The sequence below is a fragment of the Aplidium turbinatum genome, chromosome 11 (assembly GCF_918807975.1).
Source record: "Aplidium turbinatum chromosome 11, kaAplTurb1.1, whole genome shotgun sequence".
NCBI lineage: Eukaryota > Metazoa > Chordata > Ascidiacea > Aplousobranchia > Polyclinidae > Aplidium > Aplidium turbinatum.
Window position 1 is genome coordinate 13,772,369 of NC_137482.1, and position 9,503 is coordinate 13,781,871.

The window sequence follows — 9,503 nt, forward strand, 5'->3', positions numbered from 1 at the left end:
TGAAACAAATTAAGTTCTTCACTTCAAAACTTAATTCAAAATAAACTTTCGTTTCTTTTCGAAACATCTTTGTTTGGAACATGCATAAGACTTAAATATTCGTAACTCTTTGGCATAAAACTACACATTACGCACCTTATAGCCTACCTTAAATATCCCTAACTTCAAAGCATGCTTATAAGTTCTTAAAATTTAAATTCTTGTTTCAAGCGCATGACTAAGCGAAATATCTTAGAGTTTCCAACAAACGACAAAATGTATTTGTATCAAAATAAAGCAAAATTCCCTTTAAAAATTTTTCAAGTTCTAACCAATTCGTAGCAGCAATTAATGTTTAACTAATCGAAGCAAGCGCCATAATAAACGATGATAATTGCAGACTATAGACTACTGAAAATTTTATTCGACAAAACACTTCCCTCGGATGGTTTGATTGGATTCAAGCTGATGTGACCGGTGTGCGACTGTCTTTTTGTTTCCCACAGCTATACCGGATATATACGCATATAGCGCAAGCTGGACAAAAACGATATTGTCATTTTCAATAGCGGCTTGCGTTTCTCACTGCTTCACTTTTTTATTGCATTACAGACAGCTTTTGGCTATAGCCTACTAACCACAAATTGTATCTCCCCTAGCTTTAATTTAAACAAAACAACACAAGATGTTATTGGCAGATAACTTATGTTAAAAGCAATTAGGATATCAAGCGCAAGATGCGGAGTTGAGCACTTGAGCTGCTTCTTTTTTTTATACGCCACTGAATGTAGCCTAAGTAAAAATATTTATTTTCGTTAAACATTTTAATTTGAGCAAAGTATTTTTAATAAATTTTTTCTTTGTTAAAATCTGCTTTTAATTTTTTTATAAACTGGCTTTTCAGTAGCCTAGGCTACAGCAATTTTACTGCGCTTCTTGTTAATACATAAATGAATGTATTAATTTTCATTTTATATTTGCATACTTAAAATAATTGTTAACGCTAAATTAGATTTAACCTGTAACGCTTTTAATTTGATAGAATAGACTTGCTATACAAAACCTTGTTAGCAAACAACTTATCTGAAAGTTCAACCCATCACCCAAGTCTGCGCTCGAGAAATGAACTTACACTAGCAGGGGCTTTAACACTTATAAAATGTGCAGCAGACTAATTTTCTTTTCATTTGCTTCCTTTTTTGCTATGATGCCGTTCTCCAAGAAATCATAAAAAAAAAACGCAAAACCGAACGTTGGCTGCAGTATCATATTCTAATCATCGTCTGTTCTATCACGGTACAATATTTTGCATGGCAATTTGTGCACGTTTATGCCATTTTTGCCTCTGACCCTCGTTAAGATTTTATATGATACGCCAAACAGTAAAAACAGGTCTTACAAAACCTGATAAAAAATAACAGAGAACGATCACCACACTATAAACAGATTTTATCTCAAGATTGGAATTTTTTTTGCCTTAGTAAAAATTATTTTTTGTTGTAACTATCTTCACGATACGCTTTGGTCAATAGCCTATATTTTAACCAGTCGGAAGTGAGAACCGTAAAGAAAATACGCCAGTTCATAAACAAAACGATTCTGTTCTCAATACTGTTTAAACCATTGGCCATGCAAACAAACAGCAGTTGTACAAACAAAAAAAACTTAGTTCGAGTTTGTCTGCCTAACAGATAGCATGATTGCTCAAGTTCATTTATCTTGTTACATTCTCTTTAAAGCTATTTATTCTCCTTCTGACTTATGTGTAGTTTGGTCAGCTGTGATACGATAAGTAATTATTTTTAATCGGAAACAGTGTTAAAGATTTGTGTATAGCCTACTATACTAAATACGTCGTGGAAAAATATAGTAGGCCTAATTTATAGTGTGCTTCAATTTGTCTATTGCCTTTAGACTTTAGCCTACTTAGGCTACAGCATTATTACTTAGCCTACCTACATGAGACTTTGTTCATTTTCCTTTTCTTTTGGGACAAATTTTCTTTATAACTTATCTATTGTAATTCATTGTTTTTTATATATCCGGTCAAAACATAAAGTAGGTTGGAGGCCAGGCCTACTGCTTTTTGCAGCGAAGGTAGCTTTTGCGTTAGCATTTGTTCCCAAAATTAATTGCCTTTAGGCCTACATTATTTTGCAGGTGACCTAAGTATTTTTGTCTCGATATAATATAGCCTACAATACTTTTCTGGTGTCTTACATTTTAAAGTCTGTTTTTATTATGTGGCTGTTTGTCTTCACATAGGCGTACATCGTGAATAAACGCAAGATGTTAAAGCTTATCAGTGGACAGTTTGCAAAGACGATCATGACACCGCATGAGGGGCGAGCATAACGAGCCAACACACTGTATATTTTGATTGAAAATGACTCTCAAGCAAACCAATTTTGCCCTTAGTCATTTTACCTTCGTGGAGTGACGCATAATACAAGCATGACGAAGTATTTTTTCTACTGTGGGTTACTGGATGATGAAACCATCAAAGTTTTTTATGACCAGGTAAACTTGTAGGCAGGCTGCTGTTTGACAATAGACTAATGCTAAGAAAAAAGGAAATGATAGAACCTCAGTGCCAACCGACTTTACGTAGCTTTACTTTACCACTTACATTACATATGAACATTATATCTTAATTTATTCCACTGCCACACAAATTACTTTATTAAGCAACCCCTGCTACGAGACAACAATAGGCTACTCTTTGCACCTCCTATGTTTTTGCAGAAACATGTGTAAAAACACACCCGAGTATACAGAGTAGGGTGGTCCTTAAAAACTCTTTTTTTATTTTATTTTTTAAATGAAAAAGATAAAAAAAAAACAATAAAAGAAGAATACTGTACTCATTGTTGGGGCTCGAAAAGCAGCACTTAAAAGAGCAGTCAATCAAAGTGGCTATGCGAAAAAGGAGCGTGACTACGTTAAATATGAATAAAACACCTGAAAAATGTCTCTACTAGTCTATTATTTTCTCCCCTACCGGTTACTTAACTGCTATTTCTGCTATCTTTACTCTGCTAATTATACAGCCAGAATGTAATTAACCGCGTGTTAAACTTCTTAATTACCAATTACAAGTGCTGTTTCACAACTGTGCCGAAGCGATGTTCTGACAACAGTTTATCCGAGCAGATCACAGAACCATGTAATTGTCGTTTTTAGGTGATAAAGATAAATTTTACGCCTATTGGGTTCTTACCAGCTATAAATAACTACTGTATATGGACGAAGGTTTTCGTTGTAATTGAAGGCGAATTTTGAACGAACGTCAAAGGTTTAATTTTATACAGTTGTTATTCTATCTCAGATGTTATCTTTGCGTTCGTTCTGAACTGAACAAATTTTGATAACCGTGAGTCATCTGAATAGGCTACATTCTTTTTATCGTTGCTCAACTTCTGCAGGTACGAAATAAATGACAAAAAATTGTGATCTACTGTGGGCGGCCTAATACAGGTTAGTCACATGAACAAAATCTACTGTAGAAATTTGCTTGTTTGTGTTATCCTTTCATTACAGTTATGTCTGCAGTTTTAATCTAAGAAATCAAGAGCGCAACGCACCGGTGAGTGCAACTAACGCCATCTTGATTCTGACAGTAAGGTCGAGTGTGTTATGCAAAACTAGGCTATTGCTAGATCTTTTTTACATTTTCAGACAAAATACTATTTATAATCACATTGCTCAAAAATAAATCAATGCTTTTCAGTCAAACCTAGTCAAAAATTTGCAAAATCTGTAAAAGTTATTCTAAAATGATCTCATATGAACTTGTCAACCATGAACAAGCCAAGAAGAGACAAAAATACCTTATCAGCGTAAACTAATGGTAGCCTACTGCTTACAAATTTAAGCCCAGGCCCGGATTTAGGGGGGGGGAAGAGGGTGCAGGTGCACCGGGCCTCCCGACTTTTAAATGGCCCCCCTACGTGGAAAAAATGTGATTTTGTGTTATTATTATTTTTTCTTTCAGCCTTTGAAGTTTCTGCAAAATGCTGTGCAGTGCTGGATTAATGCTACTGGAGAGGTAGAGGTGGTCTTTCGCGCCACGGGCGCGAAAAATTTTTTTGCACATGGGCCACCCATTAGCTAAATCGGGCCCTGTTTAAGCCACTTAGCTTTTTTTAAATTTCACCTTGAAAAGAAATTAGATCTACAAACTGTAGACATTGCATCAAGAACGTGACTCATACAGTTGGCGATTGCTGCTCTTACATAAATAGATGGCTTTATGCAGCAATAGATTGTTGCAGTTTTTAGTTTTGGGAAATATTTACCCGAGGACATATAGTCACATAAGTAGCATAGTGCGCTCATTAAATCCCCTGATTTACCAAATAAGCAGCGGTGTGCATCTGAAAAAATCAAAAATAGCATTTTTCATAAAAAAAAGCACCGGTTGATCTTTTTATTTAACGCACCCATCATGACGACCTGTAGAGTCGGAAGGACTTGGGCGTGTGTGGAGTTGGAGTCGGCCAGTTATAGGCCTACAGTAAACCGAGGAGTCAGAGTCGTGTATGTTTCGCTCGATTCCACAGTTCTGTCAGGGCTGCGGTGTTGGAGTCGGGGAATCGGAGTCGGAGGGATTTTAATGTGTCGAGTCAGAGTAGTATATTTTTACCCGACTCCACAGCTCTGCTTTATACATCGCTAAGAATGCACCCTACCCTGAAAGGTAAAAGATTTCAAAAAGAAAAACATAAGCAACAAGGAGAAAAGAGTGTGGTGTGGCTACAAGCATGAAAGAATAAAAAGACGACTTTGAGTCTCTCTATTTATTCTCTCGTCTTCGTAAACCGCACTCGTTTTTTTTTTGCCATTTATACTTTTCTTTTTAAATCTATGACCGTGTTCTCGTTTTCACCGCTGAAAACACGACTAATAAATTAGCATTATTTTTGGCTTTGGTTAGTCTAAAAGTAAAGGTTTTATGCTGGGATCAAAAAGTAGAACGATCATGGAGTGCGTAACCTGTGAACCTCCCTGTGGAGTAAACTGCAAACCATTCTGCTTCTGGATCAACAGCACGATCCAAAGGAATTAAGCGATATCTGTAAACTTGTCTTTGTACAATTTTGAATGAACAAGCTTGTAGTGATAAGGTAGAGCCATGTTTGTCCAATTTGCTGATTGCGAATCAAACTTTGGCATGGACTAATTTCTTGTTCATTTGTGCTGATAAAAAAATCATCATTGATGCTTCCGTGTTCTTAACAGAAAGATTTTCCGATAAGCGTAGGGCTATACATTCATTGTTTGACATTTCTTTTGCCATAGCCTATAACTCATAGCATGACAACAACACAATATGAAACAAAAAAGAAAGGAAAAATCGAAAATACTACCGGTAGGCTACATAACATTTTAAGCGGCTTACAAAACCCTCCACATATAATAACAGGACCTGCACTTGCCAATTCTATAAACCACTTTGGAGGAGCCTACATTTTTTGCTTTAGGCGCTTCCGTCGAAACGTGCTAAAAATCCGTTTAAGAATAAAGACAAGGTAGATGAATGCACAAACACTTGAGACGAATCGTAAACACCAAACCAAACATATTTTTTATTTTTTTAAATTGTGTTGTAGGTCCCGTCCTTCCCCTACCAGGCCGAAATCAGCCTCTCAACGGCTTTGCGCGTTAACTTACAAAATTTGAAAATTAATTTTCAAGCAATTTTTATAGAGTAAGTTATATGTTACCGTAATGGATTAGATGGGCCTATTCAAGTTCTTTGCTTAATGTTTTGGGAATTGGACCGTTTTTTGTATGGCTTGTCCAACTGCACTCGCAAGTCATAAGAAACGTAAGCTATTGTTTAATTGGAAAGATTTTTGTCAAATTTTTTTGGCGAGTGAATTGTTTTTCTTTCCGTCTATTTTAATAAATTAGCCAGAATACACACATTTTCATAATGTCATAAACAAGTTTTTTTTCGCATTACTCAGTATGAAAGTAAGCGATTTTTTTTAAACTTAACCAACCTTGCTTTTCTTACTCGCAGTCATTTTGAATAGCTAAATTAAGCGATGAATTGTAGGTCGTGAGTGAAGGCGTCACAACCACTTTTAAGATTTTGGCGCCTTAAAAATGGCATTCATCAGGCTCTGTCTTGGCTCTCCTTTTGTTTAACATCCACATCAACTAATTGCCAAACACGATATCCACCAGTGGGTCAGATCTATGTCGATGACTCGGCCATTCCACACCTGTCAATACTGTAAGAAATATTAGGCCTGTGCCTACGGCAGGGTTTCCCAAACTTTTTTGGGCCACGGACCACTATTTGTGGATCTGTTTATTCGCGGACCCCCAATTCCAATACAAAGGTAAAAATGAATAAAACCGAATTTTGTTTATTTAAAAAACTGGCAACATCAATGGTACGGATGGGATTGCTTCTTATTGCATAAGTCATCAATTCTGGGAGTTATTTGTGAAGGGCAAACTCGTAAGTCAGGGTCCATGGAAAGTCTAGACCTGTATATTGTCTTCATGTTGGTAAGAGCTGAAAATGCTGACTCACACATGTAGGTCGTGGCAAAAGGCAATAAAATTTTAGTTGCCTTTTGCGATAGCAATGGATATTCCCAGTGGTGGATTTCCAGAAGATTAGCTTCCGGAGCGCTAGTTTTTTGCTTTCCAAATGCGCTAGGTGCCGTAGAAGAAATTCAGAAGTATGTCTTTATAAGACTTTGAAACAACACACTTGATGTACTTAAAGCGATGCTAAAGTAAGTATCATGGTTTGTAGATGGTATAGCGTTATTCAATGCAAATATTCATATTTTAGTGAAACAGTAATACAAAAAATTCAAGTTATAGCCTAGAAAAAAAAAAAATGTTTTTAGTTTTTTCCACTTTTGATTTTTCAAGTTATAGCCTACAATTTTTAAGACACTTGTCGTTTCAAAATCATAAAACCTCTGGCGACTTCGGGTCTCAATTGCCGGGTTACGTCCATGGCGTAATCAGGATCCAACATACTTCGCTGGTTAAAAATTTCTCAGTGGAAGACGGATCATTCGTAGAAAGAGTAAACTTGAAACACTTACAGTGCATAGAGAAGCACGGCCAGATGTCAGTATGAGGTTCATTTGTGAAAGTCCGCGCTCACACTCGCTCGATGAAATTGGAAGGGATTATAGCGACGTTATCAATTTTGAAGACTCTGGGATCTTCTTTTTGTAGTTCTATATTCACGAAGTCCTCTCACAGCAGCTTCACGTTCATCTAAGCTCAATCTCTTTGCCACTTCAATGATTTCGTTTTCTCCGTGTGTCATTACTGTGTCCTCTGGCCAAATAGTTGAATCAAGTATTTTTCAGCTGTTAATAAATGACAAGTCTGTTGAATTCAACAAGCGATCTTGTATGGAATTTCCCAGGGATACCTAAACAAACCGGGATGCGAAACTCCGTTTGACCGCTTAACAACAGTAGGGCTAACGCCAAACGGCGATGCAGCTGTTTTTAAGCGTATATCTGATGCAGAACTTTCTGCAGTTTCTGTTTAAAACGTTCTACTGTAGAAACACTAATACTGGCATTACATAGACTGGAAGCAATATTGGTTGACTACCTTTTCTTTTACACCATCAAACTATTACAAACACAATAATTCAAAAGTCAAATAAGGATGAAAAATCACTTCTTAGAAAATTAAAAACACATAATAACAAATCGATTACGAAAACCTAGAGGTTTAAGCGGCAGTTTTGTTGGAGCAGGCACTCGTACCTTTTCGAAGCTTTCTAGCCATCATTGCTGGTGCTTCATGTTTTGGTGCGTAGAGCCGTTTGAGTTCGTTTTTGGCAAAATAGTTACAAACTATCTCCAAAATTAGTTCAAAATTACAATTTGCGTTTACGCAGTTATGGCGTAGCATAGCACAATAATGGGAAGACTCGTGTGCAACATTTTTCACTGCTGCTATATGCAGAGCGCTGATTAGCAACTGACATCATTTTGGATTTGGCCAAGTTACAGTTCCTAAAACTGCAATGAGTAGTCTTACCAGTACAGAGTCTTACCAGCCCACTACCTGCTTCGGTATTGAATTTGTGCTAGTCAAGTAGACTACTAACTAGCTTGTTCTACCTAATCTGCTGTAGCTTTTAATTTATTCTTGTGATCTTCCAGTGCAGCAGTGAATAGGAACAACGAAACGTGAGCTGCTGTCTAGCATCTGCTTACTGTTGACAAAATCACATGTCACCGCGACGTGCGCACTCCACGACATGAAGATAGCCCTACTGTTGTTACGATCAAAGCAGATAATCCGTTAGTTTCGCATCCCGGTTTGTTTAGGCATCCCTGGAATTTCCTAAGTAATTATACACCCTTCTCTGTTGGGTGGAAAATACCACCCTTTGGTAGGGTGGAAATGACCATCTTTCCCAATAGGCTATGGGGTGGGAATGAAAAAATAGAAGTGGAATTTTTAAACCACCCCTAGAAGGGGTTAAAACTACACTTTTTGATTTACAGTGGAGAAGATGTGGAGATTGATTAGCGGGCTATTTCTGCAATTGTTTACATGTAATTTTACACCTTTGAACTCTAAGTTTTCTTCAGCATCCTTAGCAATGCCATAATGTCGACCGGGTTTGTTCTTTAGTGTTTCAAATAATTTTGCAAGATTATTAATTTTGTTATCTGTATCTCAAATAGTAGCCTACATGCTCTGTTTTACAGTTTAAGGTTTAGGCTATTTCGGATAATTCTTGCGAGTATTCGTACATCAAAGCCAAGTCCAACAAGAAATCTGTGGATGTTATCTTCGACACGAGTCCTTGATATTTCGCACGTTCCCGAGAATCTCTTGTGTCGCTAATAGCCCCCTTTTTGAAAAATTCGAAAAGTGCTGGGAAATCATTCCAGACGGCACTAACTGTGCGGAAACTCAAGGCTACCCAACGAGTGTCCAGTAGGCCTACCCTTCCGATTTTCAACAACTGCACTTCCCTCTAAAAAAGCAATGATTTGGTTTTTCTTCCTTTTTGTGAGAGTCTATAAAACCGTCTTTCTTTTATTATAGACAACTGTCACTTGCGGTGCTTATCAGCGTGGCAAGAATTTGTTGATTAACAACATTTTGCAGTACTTGCTTCGGCAGTACATCTACTAAAATTAGAACGATACAAAGAAGATTAGCATGGTCCCTGCGCAAGGATGACACGCAAAATCGTGATGCGTTCCATATTTCTTAAAAAAATTAAAAAAAAAACTTTTTCAGTCCTAAGCTAAATCTTTTCATAATAGCCTACAATCAGAAAAAGTCTTTAAATTTATATATAATATTTTGCCAGTTTATTATAAATTGAGTTGGCACACCAGCCTATTTTTCCAACAAAAACTTGCATAAAGAGAACCCTGCTCGTGAAACGCAATGACGGTGAAACGCACGCTATAGTGTTTACATGACATTTGCAAACTTAAAATAAGCACCCTATGCTCACAGACAATTTCAAAATTTGAAAACAGACGCTTTAATCAACC

The 9,503-nt window shown here is 36.9% G+C and overlaps 1 non-coding gene across 1 annotated transcript; it reads left to right on the plus strand.

The window, feature by feature from the left end:
- Positions 1–9,104: 9,104 nt before the first annotated feature.
- On the plus strand, positions 9,105–9,211 carry LOC145780404 (U6 spliceosomal RNA). Its single transcript, XR_014290635.1, has one exon. It is a non-coding gene; the product is annotated as a U6 spliceosomal RNA (small nuclear RNA).
- Positions 9,212–9,503: the final 292 nt, after the last annotated feature.